Here is a 14,754-nt window from a genome sequence, read left to right as displayed (position 1 = left end):
GAAGTCCTTGTCCTAGTGGGCAGCACTGTTTGTTCAAGTCATTGGAGCTTCAGGAGCAATATAGTGGTGGGAATACATATGCAGGAAGAAGCCAATGGATTTTGTGAATGTACGTAAAGCATGAAGGCAACTCTGGCAGATCTATGTCAGTGTGTAGCTGCTGTTCCTCTAGCGGTTGCTCTAAGCCCCAAAGTTGGCTTCTTCCTTACAAAAGGGACTTAATGAGCTGCCCTTGACTTTACCCAGATTTCTCATTAATTTCCTTCCCAGTCTTCAGGTGGTCAAACCCCATTTCAATGAATTTTGGGCACTTCTCACCCACCACAGTTGCTAAGCTGAGTTGAGCTGTTTGTCACCTTGGGTTTCGGTCTGTTAAACAGCTCAGCCCAACCTACCTTTGGTTTGCTTTGTCTTGACTTTTTGGGGCTGCTGATGAACTGAAACATCCATCTCTTTTGTCGAGGGCAGGGCTGACTGGGGAAGTCACTGAAGCCACTGAAATTTCACAGTGACAGGCGGCAGCCCCGAGGGCATCGCTCATGAGTCAGCCATGCAGCGAGGGCGCCTGAAGAGGTTTCTCATCCCACCCAAGTTTCCTTTCCTGGGAAGCAGGGTGGCTGTGCTGGGGTGTGTGGGCTGTGTGAACTCCCAGAGAGTCAAACCCAAACTGAGCTGACGGAATAGCTGTAGTCTCAAGCACCCAGCAAAAACCTCCTGTGCTGGAGGCTTAAACTACTGATCACACAGACCTGGCTGGCCCTGGGTCACAGTTGAGGTGCTGGCTCAGACCATGGTTAAATGTGCAAGAGAAACAGAAAAAATGCTGTGCTAGATGGGGTCAATGCATCAGTCACTTCACAGAGAGGTAAAGCCTACAAACAGCAGCTACAAATGTGTTGCTTACTCCCCCTCAGTTTTTTCTGTTAATCCCAACAATCCTGTACTGGTGGGTTTATGGAAGTGTAAGACTGGGATCCCCTCCGACCCCTCTTAAAATAACTTGTGTGAGGGCTCCACACATGCTTTTAGTGAGCAACTGCACTCTTTCCATTGCATCTGCTGAAGAGGGGATGATGAGAAGGAGGAAGGTTGTCTGAACAAGCAGTTAACACTGAAGGACAAAAAATTTAAGAAGTTCCAATGTCACAGCATTAATTTACACAAAATAAGAAGCATTTCTCCTTACTGGGTGGATATAGTGCAGGAAAATATGACAGGACAAGCAGGGCAAACACATGCCACAGTGAAACAAGAGTTAAACAACATCAAATCATCCCTGTGATGGATCATTAAGGATGTGGAGTCTAAATGTGTGGTAAAATTACGGCATCGTGCAGATGCTCCTATACCAGCAGCTTATTTTACATATTGCAAGGTATACAGAGAATTCCTAGTAGCAATGCACACAAAGACCAACCTAGCCCACAGTGAATGCATATTTGGATTGTTGGACAAGGTGAATTTTGAGGGGTGAGGGAGACTGAGTTGAACTGCTGCTGCCTGGGATTACAGCTACCTTCAGCTGGAAATGGGACTTGTCTCCCTGCAACCTCCCCATCTCAGCCCAGGCATGTGTACAGCATGGACAGATCAACGGGGAGTGAGAAGGGTTAAATAAATAACAGAGCCTGGACTAAAAAGGTAAATGCTGAGGAATTCTCTTTTTTAACATGTACATATATTGTAAAAAAATTTAAGGCAACATTCCTCCTGCTAATTAGTGTTTCCTCGGCACTGCAAAAACTACAGCTGGAGGAAGAATTCAGGAACAGTAATCAGCAGCACAATTAAGCAATCTGCTATAATGACAGAGCACAACATTAGGGATAGAATAATCAGAAACATATATATTTTTCCTTCTTGATTTTCATTTCCCACCCAATGATTTGCCTTTGCAGGGTGTATATAGAGCAGTGCCTAATAGAAATGCCCATATTTGTCTGCTACACCTTGTAGACCTTGCTCCAGTGAGGATGCCCATGTTAATTCCTGCCAATCACTTACAACTAATGTTATTTTTACTGTAGTTTTTGAAAACCTAGTGTTTGATCTGCTTTAATCCTAATTTTGCCACCCTGTCTCATATAAACTCCTGTCACTCCTTTAAGTTAGAGGGTCCAACTCCTTTAAGTGGAAGGTATCCAGACAAGAAACCCTGGAGCTGAGGTCCCTTTTATGCCTGCCAGCCATCCCACCCAAGGGAGCAGAACAGGGAGATTCTTCATACTGTGTTTCTGCAACCTGCAGCTCCTGCTCAGGAGAGGAAAATGCCTGCACCTGTGAGCAGACAGTGAGGGGAATGGGCCTGACCTGCTCCATCTGCACAAGCTGTTTTCCCACAGCTCCCTCAGGCTATAGGAGCCCACAAGGAAGGTAAGCTCCCCTCCAAGGAGGTCGTTTGGAAGACAGAAGGGAAATATGGCCCTTGAGAAGGGCTCCAATGCGTTTCTGTTCTCTGCCAATCATGGATCAAGGCTGGTTGGAATGAAGCCACAGAAGAGAGGGAAGCTCATGTGTTGCTGTGGGGAGGTAGGTCCTCTTCTTGGGGTCTGCTTGGGGGGTTTACTGGCCGCTGGGAGGGGCCTCTCATGAAAAGCTGGGAGAGAAGCAGTTTTGGTGGAGTCAGGAGTGATCTGTGTGCCCTGGTAGGGAACAGTCATTAACAGTGGGACTTGGTGAGTTTTGTTGTGGTATTTCCCAGCAGCTGGCAATGTTGTTACTGGGGAAGGCCACCAGCCTTTGCCTGGGAGGTGGGAGCACTGCAGTGGTGTTGCAGGATCCTTCCAGGATGGTGGAGCAGATGGGATTGCTGCTGGAAGGTGTCTGGATGGAGCGTTCAACGTGTGCTCTGTTCTGCTGGGGTGTGTTGGTGCTCTGTTACCCTCCCACAAACATGGATTTCCTCCTGTTCATTCCCAGATGGAGCTTTTCTTTATTATTCCCCCGTATGGAAAGAGTTGGCTGGTCCTGGAGGTTCTTACAACTAGCTCAAGTTTGTAATCGCTGGTATGAGGGAAGGTCTCAGGTGTTTGAATTTACATGTGGCTGCTAAAAACTTAGCTTCTATCAGAAATAAGCTAGGAACTGTAAATATGTTACATTGAGGGATCTTTATAAATGCAGTTCTCTGGTTTGCATCCTACATAACCTAATGAAATGACAACTATGAAATTACATACTTGGAGAATTGAATTTTCATAATGGGATAAGTGCAGCTGGAAGCCCAGCACTTTTATAATCTAAAAAACTTTTATTTTTGCCTTAAGGGATAAGTTTGAGATAAAAACTTAAGGACACACCTAACACTGAGGAGCCCAACAGCTCCTCATGTGCAGGAAGATGCGAGTTCCACCTGCTTCAGGCACTAATGAAAAATCTTGGTGCCCCTTAAATCAGTTTCTGGTATTTGTCTTATTATGGCAAAAGATCGGGTGTCTTGGTGGCCAGATTCTTCTGTCACTAAAGCTGGTGAAAAGTCACATTACCATGACCCCTTCCAGAGCTCTCGGATCAGAGCTGATATTATTCTGCATGTTCCCTTTTCATCTGGGACACTGGCTTGCAAACAAACATACGTAAACAGAGCTGTTCCTCCTTTTCCCGTGTGCCCATGTTAGTGGAAATCATTGGGAACACCAGGTCTAGGGAGCAGAGATATGTCTCTGCTCAAAACTCGTTCAGGAAATCCAAAACCATGGAGGAATGCTGGGTTAATTTTTCATCTGAGTATCAGCTGAAAGTAATGTAAACCCCAAATTAATGCAGACAATGCCTAGTCTGGTCTGAAGGCCCTGTGTATTTTTGAATTCTTTTCTACTAAAACTCAATAAAAACATGGGGGTGGAAGGTGCTGCTGGGAATTTGCTTTTTGTTCTGCTTAAGTGCTGTATTTCTCAGCAGTCTTCAAGTTTCTCAGCATGAAGATATTGTTACATTAGAACTACTGTGGGTTTAACACAATTCGGAATTTGCAGGCAAATGGATGTATTGTGTTGAGGCTTATCCACAAAGGACTGTGAAACTACAAATTACAACCCAGCTGCATTCTCTTATCTGGATTTTTTTCCCCCCATGTGCCTGCGAGTCCTCCCCTGTTCACAAGCAGAAGGTGTAAGGAGAAATTCAGGTTAGAAAAAGAGACATAGGCCTGAAGTCAGAAGGGACCCTGACCTTGGAGATCCTGCCCGTGTCTGTGGATGTTTTCTGTTAGTGTCCGTAGTGCTTTCCATTAGCAGAGGATGTGATGCCTCCACATTTAGTGTTTTTGTGATTGCCTGATAACTCTGTTTTTGTAATTCTCCCTAGAAAACTGTGGCAGATGCAGTAATAGTCAACATATCCACTGAATGCTTCTCAGATAAGGAGGAAGAAGGGGCCTACTGATTCTCTTGAATTGGTAAATATGGAAGTAAAGCAGAGGATCCACCCATGTTATGTTCTCAGCTGTTCTTCATCCTCACTCTTCCTCTTTGAAGGGAATGAAAACCCCCAGTAGGTCCCTATGGGAGAGGTAGGAGGCACTTACACTCTAGAGTAGTTTGAGACAAGGCTTTAGCAGCTCTTGCTAGTCCTGGGCAGGTTTTGCTGACCTTGTCCCAGTTACCCAGCCAAGGCCATGTAATGTACCAGAGCCCTGTGCCACAAGCATGGACACCCGACTTGGGGACAACGCTGGAGCAACCAAGTCTGTCTGGGCAGAGGTGCTGCACCACAGAGAGACAAGACAAGTTCTTGGCTTTCATTCTTCAAAGCAAAGGGACACATTAGCAGATTTGAGTGATACTCTGCACACCTGCTAGCCAGTAATAGGCTGAAAACCCAATGACCTCACCATAATGTTGTTATGTTTATTTTCTTCCTTTCAAATGGCTGTTCCTATAAAGGATGCTGACAAATGGGACCTGAACTCATGCATTTAGTGGGCCAGGAAATAAATATATCAGAGAGACAGTACTTCTTTGGACTCTTCTGAGACTTGGGAGTTGCAGGCCATTCTGTTTGCTGGCTCAGTTTAAGCAGCAGAAATGTCCATGTGTTCTGTCAAAGCACTTTACTTGTGACAGGCAAAGTGCTGCCCTGAACTGGAAAACCATTCAGAGCAAATAAATGCATTAATTCAATGCAGAGTATCTTATATTTGATACACGCCACTTCCTAATCACTTTACTGAACATCTGGATTGCCTTGAAATGAAACCAGTGATGGCGTCATCTTTAATTTGGACATGGGATCCATTTCGGAAGGCTTTTTCCAGGAGAGCACCTCTTGGATCTTGGTATGATTTAGGTTGGGTCCTCCAGGTCTAATCCAGAGTAAATACAATTAAGGGTTGCTTCACTGCTAAAGGAGGACAGAGCGTAGCACACAGGAGCCAGCTGGGCCCTTTGGTACTTGTGGTCCAAGTTGCAGAATCATATTAAAAAGTGTAGATGTTACCAAGGAACAGGAATTTTTCATATGTCTGAAACAGGGTCTGTGCCCCTTTCTCTTAGGGCAGCACAGGGATGTTCTTGCAGGAGAAATGAGAATAATTAATTCTGACTGTTAACATGGTACAAGAGGCTGAAGTTAACCCCATTGTGCTGGTAAAAGTTGCAAAGGACCACAGAGGGTGCAGAGACTCTGCACTGACTGCCCTGTGAGCAAGAACGATGACTTAATGAATGAGAGATGCACTTGCATTGCAGCAACTCAGGCTCAGCTGAGCAACAGCAAGAACTATTTGCAACATCTTTTTGTCAACATCTGTTTGTCTCTGAGTTCATGAAAGTGGAACAAATCTCATTGATTTTTTTTTTTCCTTGCGTTGAAATTTTGCACAATTGTTTCTGTTATTTTGGCAGCCAAAATGATGCTGGAATGTTTCACCTTCTTTTTCCAAGTTTTTGAGCTGAGTTTTTCAGTTGAGGTTTGTCACATAAACCATGAGGTTTTACTTCTGCTGCTAGCCAAATTATAATCTTTATATCATAAGCCTTTTGTTGTTTATTTCTTTTTCTTTAAAACTCCAGCTTCTGGAATCATGAGAATGCATGAAAATCTCTACTCCTGCTTTCTGTCATGTGTTTGTTTTCCCTTGAGTTTTTAGCACTGAGAACTGTGGAGAAACTTCTGGGTGTCATCTGAGAGATGAAAAATGGAATTAATTATTTTTTTTTTTTTAAATACCACTGGGATAATTTTTGGAAACTATGACTCATGATTTTCAATGTTTAGATTTGGCAATGCTGTAGTTCTCCGTGCTGCTTCCCCATGACCAGGAGTGTCAGAAGAAGCCATGTGGGGCTTGTCTCCACGGACAAGTTCCAGCACAGAGAGCCAGGGTGTGAATTCACAGTGCCCTAGTTAGATTGCACAGATTCCCCATGAGGATGCAGAGTGTGCAGTACCTGCCCTTCGGAAGCACTCTCAGGGCATGTCTCTGTAACACCCAGCATGTGCTTCAGAAGCCCTAGAGCTCACACCAACCTGCTCCAGCTCATGGACTGAAGACAGCAGGGCCATTCCATGCTTCAAACTGCACTTACTGGCATGGACACAGCTCCAAGGTGATGCTGCTGTGGGGGTTTGGAGCACCTCCCAGCTGTGTTGTGCTGTGTGGTTGTAGTGGGTGCAATACCATTGGGTGCTCCAAGTGACGCTGAAGCCTCCTCAGGTGCTCAGGGCTGGCTTCTCCTCCTCCTCCTGGCACCCATCTGCTGTATCTGAAGGGGAAACCGAACTGGTCCATTTTCTGAGCCTGTTGGTGAGGACTTCGGCTCTGGAGCCGGCCTTTCCACTCAGCAGAAGCAGATGTGCTCAGCAGCAGCCAAGGGCCGTGTAGGGAAAGCAGTGACCCCTTTGTGACCGCTGGGGGGCTTTGTGAGGCTTGGTTTAACACTGGAACTTGCCTGTGGGTTCCCAACCTTCAGAGTGCTATGAGCATGGCTTGGCTCCTTAGAGACACAGAACCACAAAGAATATTTAATTTACAGAATCAACAAGGTTGGAAAAGACCTTGGGAAAACGCTTGGGCACCCAGTGGGGAACACACTGGATGAGGATAAGATGACCTTGAGGGAGCAGTTTGAAGTTTCTTTTGGCTGTCCCCATCAACTATAGAGAAAAAATGGAAAATGAGCCAGTGGAGTATACCTGGTAAAGGGGGACAAGAGGGAGAAGAAGCCACTTAGGAATTATTCAGCCCCTGGTGAAGGAAAAGCTGTGGTAGCTGCAGGATACCTGCTGTACCCAAGGCCAAGTTTAAGCAGCTGCTGGGATAAAACCCAGGAGACAGAGATGTTGCTGCTAGAGCAGCTCCTCTGGCCAGGCCAGGTGTGAGGGAAGAAGCTGCTGTGGCTGGAGCCCCCCGGGAAGGGCACTCTGCCATGGGGAAACCAGGATGCTGCAGGGTGCACCAGGGTGGGGGAAGGCTGGGAGCAGGCTGAGGTCTCTGCCCCTCAGGAAGCCGTGAGGGATTTGTGTGTTTTCCAAGGCAGCAGAGACAGGATGCTGAGGGGTGGGAGAGAGACAGATTTCCTTCTGCAGTGAATAGACTGGGGTGGGGGATGGCAGCTCTGATTTAACCCTTGCCTGTTCCTTTCATCTCCAAAATGAACTGGTGGCTTAGGAAACCATTCCAAGAAACTGCAGAAATGAGAGGAACAAAAAGTACCAGGTTGTTGGCACTGGAGTGATGCTGTGAGTTTAATATCCCAGTTCTCTCACCCCCAGGCGTGTCTCCCTGGCTCTGGCATTCCTTTTTGACTTTGAAGTTTGTTTGTTCAGTGGCACTGGCATTGCTATGACCCACATGAACACCAGTGATGCCAAGGGAGAGGCTTATGGGACATTACCTTGCATCAGGTAGAAGCAGCCTGTGGGAGACTGCTGCAGTTTTGGGTGCTGTAACAATTTTACAGCAGAAGCCTGAAAAAGATGGGATTTCATTTGTCTTTTACGTCGCAGGTGGGGAAAAAATCTTAGGAGTAACTCCTGAAATGGTTTCTATTCTTGTTCAACAGTGAAGGCTTTTCTTTATCTCTTGTAAAGTCGTTAATAGGATGATCTAGAGGAGTGGAGAAGTGGAAGAAAACCCAACTACTGTCACCTCCCACTCCCACCAAGCCCTTGGAAATGCTGTGGAAACAGGACCCGCGTGAAGACCTTTAGGGCATAAGTACATGAAGCATTTGGGAGAGGTACCTGGAACATGGGAATCCACAGAAAACTACTTTGTTTACTGCACCAGAGTCTCCCAGAGCTGTGGAGAGTCCACATGGCTGAAAGTTGGCAGCCGGGCTGCAGGTGTGGTGAAAGAGACATGTTTTCTAAACACACCAAATAGTTATTGCTCCGGCCTTTTGTAGATAAAGATCAGCTCTGACTTTAAAAGAAATTATAGCAGAAGTGCTTGTATCTGGGAGGATGAATACCTGCTCCCAAGTTGGGCTTTGTAGAATTGAACTTCATAAACAAATTACTTGATGTGATTAACCAAGTCAGAGGGTTGAAGGAAATGTGCCTCTGACAGCATCAGGGTGGAAGCTGTAATGTGTTGGCCAGAGAATTATCCTGGCTAGGAACAAACAGCCAGAAGGTTCTTGGGTGTGAGGTTTCCCATTAAAACAGTATCTTCTCTCTGAAAAAAACCCACAGCGAAAAAAATAACCCTGCTGAAAGCCTGAATTTTTTCTGAGATTCAAAACTGCCTTGACTCTGCGGGTGTTTGATGTGCAAGGATGGCAGTGAGCAGTTGTGAACCAAAAAGAGCTAAGAATTTGTAGGAAAACATCTGGTATCTAGACTGACCAGATAAAGAGTTTTCAGTGGCTTGGAAAACATTTCTGCCCTGTGATTGTGCTAATTTCACTAGGAAAAACAGTCCCTGCACTAACCTCATTCCGTTTTACGAGTTTGAAGGTTGGAATACACAGATATTGGCCTACTTGTTCCTCTGGTAAAGGTGACTTTAAAAAAAACCCAACCACACTTAAATATAAAGCAAGCCAAACAAAAAAAAGAATGTTTTTATGATGAAATAAGCAAAAAAATATTGCAAAAACAAAATGAAAAACAGTTAAAGCCTGAAATGGAATGGCAGGCAAGACAAGCTGACCTTCTCAGAGTCTGCTTCAGGAAACAAAAACATTTCCTCATGCCAAGCATACTCTGCATGAACTGAGTTTGCTCGGCCTCAAGCTGATGACAGTAGCTTTTGCTGCTTTTGACAAAACAAATAATGCAATGGGGAGGATAGTTCTCTTTTAGGGCAGTTTTTTTTTCTTGCTTCCAACTGGGATATCAGGTCCCTGCCTGGTATTCAAGCTCATTCAGAAGCAGGGCTAGGCTGGACAAGCCATTTCACCCAGGATGAAAATCCTACCACAGCTGGGATGTGCAAGGGTTGAAGTAAATGCTGCTTTGTGCTGTTTGGAAATTATTCACTTGGGATCAAAATATATGTTTAAGGGGAGATTTCAACCCTTTCTCGGGTGGGATTAGCTATGCTTTGGTGCTCACAGCAGTTGACAAGGAGGTGGCAATGGGAGAACATGACATGTTGTCCTGTTGTCTAAAAGCAGAAGGGTAGGTGGGAACCTTGCAGGCAGGTTTCTGCCTGCAGTGCTTCTGGTTTGCTACACCTTGCCTGTGGTAGGCAAGCCTGGACTGCCCTGTGTGTCCTCATGAAGCTGGGCAGCACAGGGCTGAGGTCTTAGCAGCCACCAGTGTCACTGCGTGTCCCCTGTGAGCTGACAGCATGGGCAGAGGCAGTGCTGTGTGCAGAAGTGCTCTGGAGGTGGGTGTCGGGAGAGGGAGGGTGGGGAGATGTGCCGGGACGCGTGGGGCTGTGCAGAGAGTGCAACGCGTGAGTGGGACCATGAGTGCCGGTGACATCCCTCCCTCCAAAGAGCACTGTCCATCCTGTCGGGTCCAGCCTCCGCCCCCAGGCTCCAGCCAAAGTTCCCACCCCATCCAATTGCTCCAATTAGTGCTGTGGGGTTTTTTTTTCTTTATTAAGAAGGTGGCTCGAGACCTGCCTGTTTTTGAGTCCAGCTCCCTTTAATCTGTCCCTACCATGATTGAGGTTAACAGAGTTTCCTGCCCAGCAGCCTCTTTGGCAAATTAGAGAGAACCAGTGAGACACTGTCAATAAACTTCCCACTGTATAGATTTCATCCAGCAGAGCCTGAATAAATTGGGTCATGCTGCCATATGTAATCCATGCACTTGAGGTTTGACCTAGCTCCTGTGCAAACCAGTGGGCAGGGATGTGTCTGGGAGCTGGACAGGAGCTCTGGCTGACACAGCTGAATTTTGAAAGAGCTGGGGTGGAGCCATGCCCTTCATTTTCGTGGACCAGTTTCATTTGTACAGGAAGATGATTGATGTCTTCCCGCGGGAGCTTTTGTCTGTGCTGGAGTGTGTCTCGAACAACATTGCCAAGATACCTTGGGGCTGGGTTAGGTAATTATTTTCTGATTAGATACTGAAATCAAATAAATAAGTTAATCATTTTACAAGTTCAGAAGAAAATACATTTATTTAATCTGAAACTTCTTCACAATGGCAATGCATAACTCTGTCATCTTCTGCATGGTGTTGGCCTCGGGTCAGATGATTTCCCACCAAACAATTTGCTAGCGTCTCATGGCCCTGGTAATGCAAAGTCACCTGTTCAGAAGGAGGCAGGATTCTAGTCCTTCTCTCCTTTGGGCAGTTGATGTGAACCTGCAAGTGGTGGTGATGGGCCAGTGTGGCTGCCATCAGTTGCCACAGTTCATACTGGCAGCACAGAAAAGATTCATACGCTAACAGGGGAGACTCCTCTTTTGAAAAGAGGCTTTAAATGATGTCAAGAACCACCACAACGATATGGTTTTTACATAAATAATAATTAATTACATGTAAATCAGCCTTTTCCCCACCCCTTCCATTAGTATCATCTTTGCTAAGCTCTCTGTCTTGTTTCTGTCCGCTCACTCTGAGTAGTTGAATGGCAACAGACATCATTTGCAATGCTAACGTCAGATACGGGTCAAAATGGACACGGAAAACACAACCCGGGGTTTTATCAATGCAATAACAACCAGTTCTGTCTAGAGATGGCAGTGTACTGGGGCTTAACCTCTTCACTGCCACAGAGCCAGAAACAGCAGGAATTTACTTTTCTGGTTTCCTGTTCTGCTATTTCCAACTTACTTTCAGCCCTTTCTTTCTCCTGGCCGTTTTCTTTTTTTCCCCCTCTCTCCCCTTTCTGGTGTTTACTAGAGCATCTGGTAGTGTTTATCTCCCAAGACAGAGGAGAGGGTTGTTTTCATAGATATGTAACTGGCCTAAAAGCTTTAATCTTTGTTGATGTTGGACTTTTGGATTAAAAAATAGTCATAATAGTGGAAAATGTTAAAATGAAATAATACTTCAGCACAGAACACTTTGGAGACAGCATCAACAGAAAACCCTTCACAGGGAAAGCTGCAATTACTGCATCTCCTTCGTAGGCAATGCTGAACTTGTGGGGAGAGCAGGGCAGGGAGTGAGGAGACCAATTCCCTGAGATGAGACTGCTTGTCCCGCTGGAAGCTGAAAGTGTGGCACATCCTCGTGGAGATTTCTGCATGTGCTCCTGCAGCAGGAGTTTAGGCAGACCCAGAAATGCCAACAAGATGTTAGAAATCTGTTTCCATCTCTGCTGGCTTCCAATGCTGCCTTCCAGGAAGGCAGGGAAAGAGCTTGTCTGGTCTTCAGCAGAGTCAGACTATGCATGACCTGGGGTTTGTAGCCTCTATGGAGTACTGGAGGTCAGAGGAGGAGATGGTGTTTTGGATTTGGTCTCCTGCTCTAGAGAAGTATGTTGGTTTTCTCTGAAAGCTTCAGAGATGCTGCGATTGGGTTAATTAGAAGTTGTCAAGATACAGCAAGAAGTGTTGCTGTCATCAGAGAGATGTAGAAAGTGTTACAGAAATTGGGTAGCAAAAGGCAGGTAGGTGTCTGCTATCTGCAGCAGATCTTATTTGCTGCCTTCCCAGGGGACTAGGCACTGTCCCAAACCTGCAGCAAAGTCAGCTAGGCTGGAAGCAGACCTGCAAAATCCGGGTGGCTGTTGCTTTCCTAGTAAGAATATATTCAGTTGCTAATATTGTAAATGCTTGGTGGTACGTTTTTATAGCAATAGCATTTATGTAACTTAAGATTTTTATGTAATTTAAGATTTTAAACTAATGTCTTAATTCAGGTGCTACATACCCCACTTTCCACCCCTGCTCACCTGCCACATAAGGTGTAAACCTGACTGTAACCTCTCCCAACTTTTTGGGATAAAACATTTTTGGAAAACCCTCACTTTGGGAAGGCAGCGAGCTGATGAAAGGGAGCTTAGCAGTAACGAACCAGGCTAATAAATTACCTAATGTCACCTTAGGATAGGTCCATGGCCGCCTGTCACACAGCAGCACATCAAACTGGAGATGCACAGTCGGTCTCTTCTAACCTTTGTACCTCCTCCCGCTTACCAGGGAGCTGGTTCTGGAAAAGACCAGGCCTGTGGACTCCTGAAAACTGAAGGGTAAAATATTAATAAGCCAAAGAGGAGCTGGAGGTGTCAGTGAGGCTCCTGCACAGTGCAGCCGTGAGGGAGAGTGCTGCTGGTCTCCACACAAAGGGAAAGGCAAACGGCTTCTCCGCAGAAAATTTCACCCGACCAATTTTTTTTGCATGCAAAAATGCAGATTCAGCAGCACCAAAACGGTCTGTGCACACATGCCAAACTTGTCATTTATAAAAACTCAAAAAAGCTCTGACAAATGCTGAAGCTGTTAGTTTTGACACTTCTGACATGAAACACTTTGATTTTTCATTTTGAAACTACTTTGTGTTCAAAATGTCCTTTAATTTTATTTTCAAGCAAGGGGGTGTGTGTCTTTTTTCTTATTCCCCCAAAAAAATCAAAATTGAAATGAAATCTTCGGATTGACTCAACACGAAATTGTTCTTGGATTTTTGATTTCACAAGGCTTTTTTTTCTTAGATGTGTTCGGCTTCAAGTCACTTCTTTTTCACCCCCAAAATTTGCCAGTTGGTTTATCAAGAACCACAGTGAACATCAGCCCCTTTGAAGGGGCGCAGCTGCCACAATAGAATATTTTTTTCGCGGCTGTCAGTTGCAGAAAGAAGGAAAAAAAAAAGGAGCCTTGCTTTTGCTTTCCAGGAGATTGAGTTCATTTTCTATCTGACAGGGATAAATAATAAACAGTATTTTTTTTTTTTTCTGCTGTGAGGGATTGTGTTACGTTATCTGTTTAAACATTCCGTTACATTTTAGTAATGTGAATAATGATTATTCCTGTGCTTCTGAGCTCTCTCTCTTGGCTCGGGTGCCGGAGGTTCAGGAGACACCTGGCATTGTTGACAGAGCGCTGAACTTGAACGCCTCTCACTGTGACAGGGCAAGCCCAAATATTTTGGGAAGAGTCCTTGTTATGTTACGACAGGGCTTGGTAGCACTGATGCTGGGGACGGGTTTTGCTTTAATACAGAGCTGATTATGCTTTATTATTCGGGGAACAGCGTGAACTTTGGCAGGCAGGCTGCTGGGAGAAGGAGGATTGCACTTGGGCACTTCTTATTTGTATGATGTGCTGAAGGTCTTCCAAGAGATGCTGTCTCTCAAAAGAGGCCAGGATAGGAGGCCCTGAAAGACGTTTTTCTGTGGGTGAGAAAGTGGGAGAAATAAAGCTTTTTCAAAATAATATAAATGTTTAATGTAGTCCCTACATGTAGACAAATACCTGGGGAAGAGCTTGGATTAAAATACCTTTTTAATCATATTTTCTATCCATCAAGGTGGAGTTTGCTTCCCACAGTGTACATCTTCCCTCTTTTATTGGTTTCCTCTCCTGAAGCCGGGCTGCATCTTGGCAGTGCTTTGTGCATCTTCAGTACTGCACGAGTGTCCAGCTAGTGGTGTTAAATCGGTCATAGACTTTCAACAAGATTGGATGTCTTGTGGCGTTTGCCAATTCACGTACGGCGCGTAATTATATTCAGGAAGCAATAGGAATTAAATGACATTAATTTCCATGAATATTCATTTAAGAATCTCGACCAAATTCAGGCAGATTAATAGTCCAACAGAAATACAATGGCTATTCATTGCCCCCACAGGAAAAGGAAATATGTATTGGCTGGCAGCTCAGGACAAATGGAAACGTGCTATAGAAAAGTTATCTCTGGGTGGCTTCTGGTACAGTGGCGGCTGGAGGGACATCTCCAGGAGTAAAGAGGATTAGTGTGGGTATGGATGTGGGGAGCCTTTCCCATCCACTGAGGAACCCAGAGGAGTCTGGGGTGAATCCAAAACTCATGTCTCTGCACTGCCCATGCAAATCCAAACCAACTCTGACTGCAGTGGAGCTCCTCTGGACTGACAACAGAGCAAAATGTCATTTATTCTGTGCCTGACTCCCGCTGCCCTGTGTGTGGAGCCAGGCTCCAGCCTGCTCTGCCTGGATCGTGATGCTGCAGGGCAGCACAGCCATTTCTTTCCCTCACAAGCAGCACTAAGCTGGCTGTGCTGCTTTCTGCCTGTTCTGCCACAGCCAGCCCAGCACCAGCCCTCAGGGTGGCTCCAGGGCAGTCCTGTCCTGCCAGGCACCTCCTGGCACATGGAAGCTCGGTTCTGCTCTAGCTTGTCCTCCCAGCACAGGCCAGGACATGGCTTCTACTGTGGCCAGGGAAACTGGGGAAGTATAATAGCAAAAGCAGATGAAGGATGCA

General features: G+C 45.6%; 1 protein-coding gene across 1 annotated transcript in view; it reads left to right on the top strand.

Moving 5' to 3' along the window:
- Nucleotides 1–2,335: 2,335 nt before the first annotated feature.
- Nucleotides 2,336–14,754, top strand: part of FOXP1 (forkhead box P1) — a 398,607-nt gene continuing 386,188 nt past the window's right edge. Inside the window, exon 1 of the mRNA XM_069027474.1 lies at nucleotides 2,336–2,529. The gene's annotated coding sequence lies outside the window, so the exon portion shown is untranslated. The remainder of the gene's footprint in view (nucleotides 2,530–14,754) is intronic.

The sequence above is a fragment of the Aphelocoma coerulescens genome, chromosome 12 (assembly GCF_041296385.1).
Source record: "Aphelocoma coerulescens isolate FSJ_1873_10779 chromosome 12, UR_Acoe_1.0, whole genome shotgun sequence".
Taxonomy (NCBI): Eukaryota; Metazoa; Chordata; class Aves; order Passeriformes; family Corvidae; genus Aphelocoma; species Aphelocoma coerulescens.
Note: the sequence above shows the minus strand (reverse complement) of the source record. Positions and strands in the feature narration are given on the sequence as shown.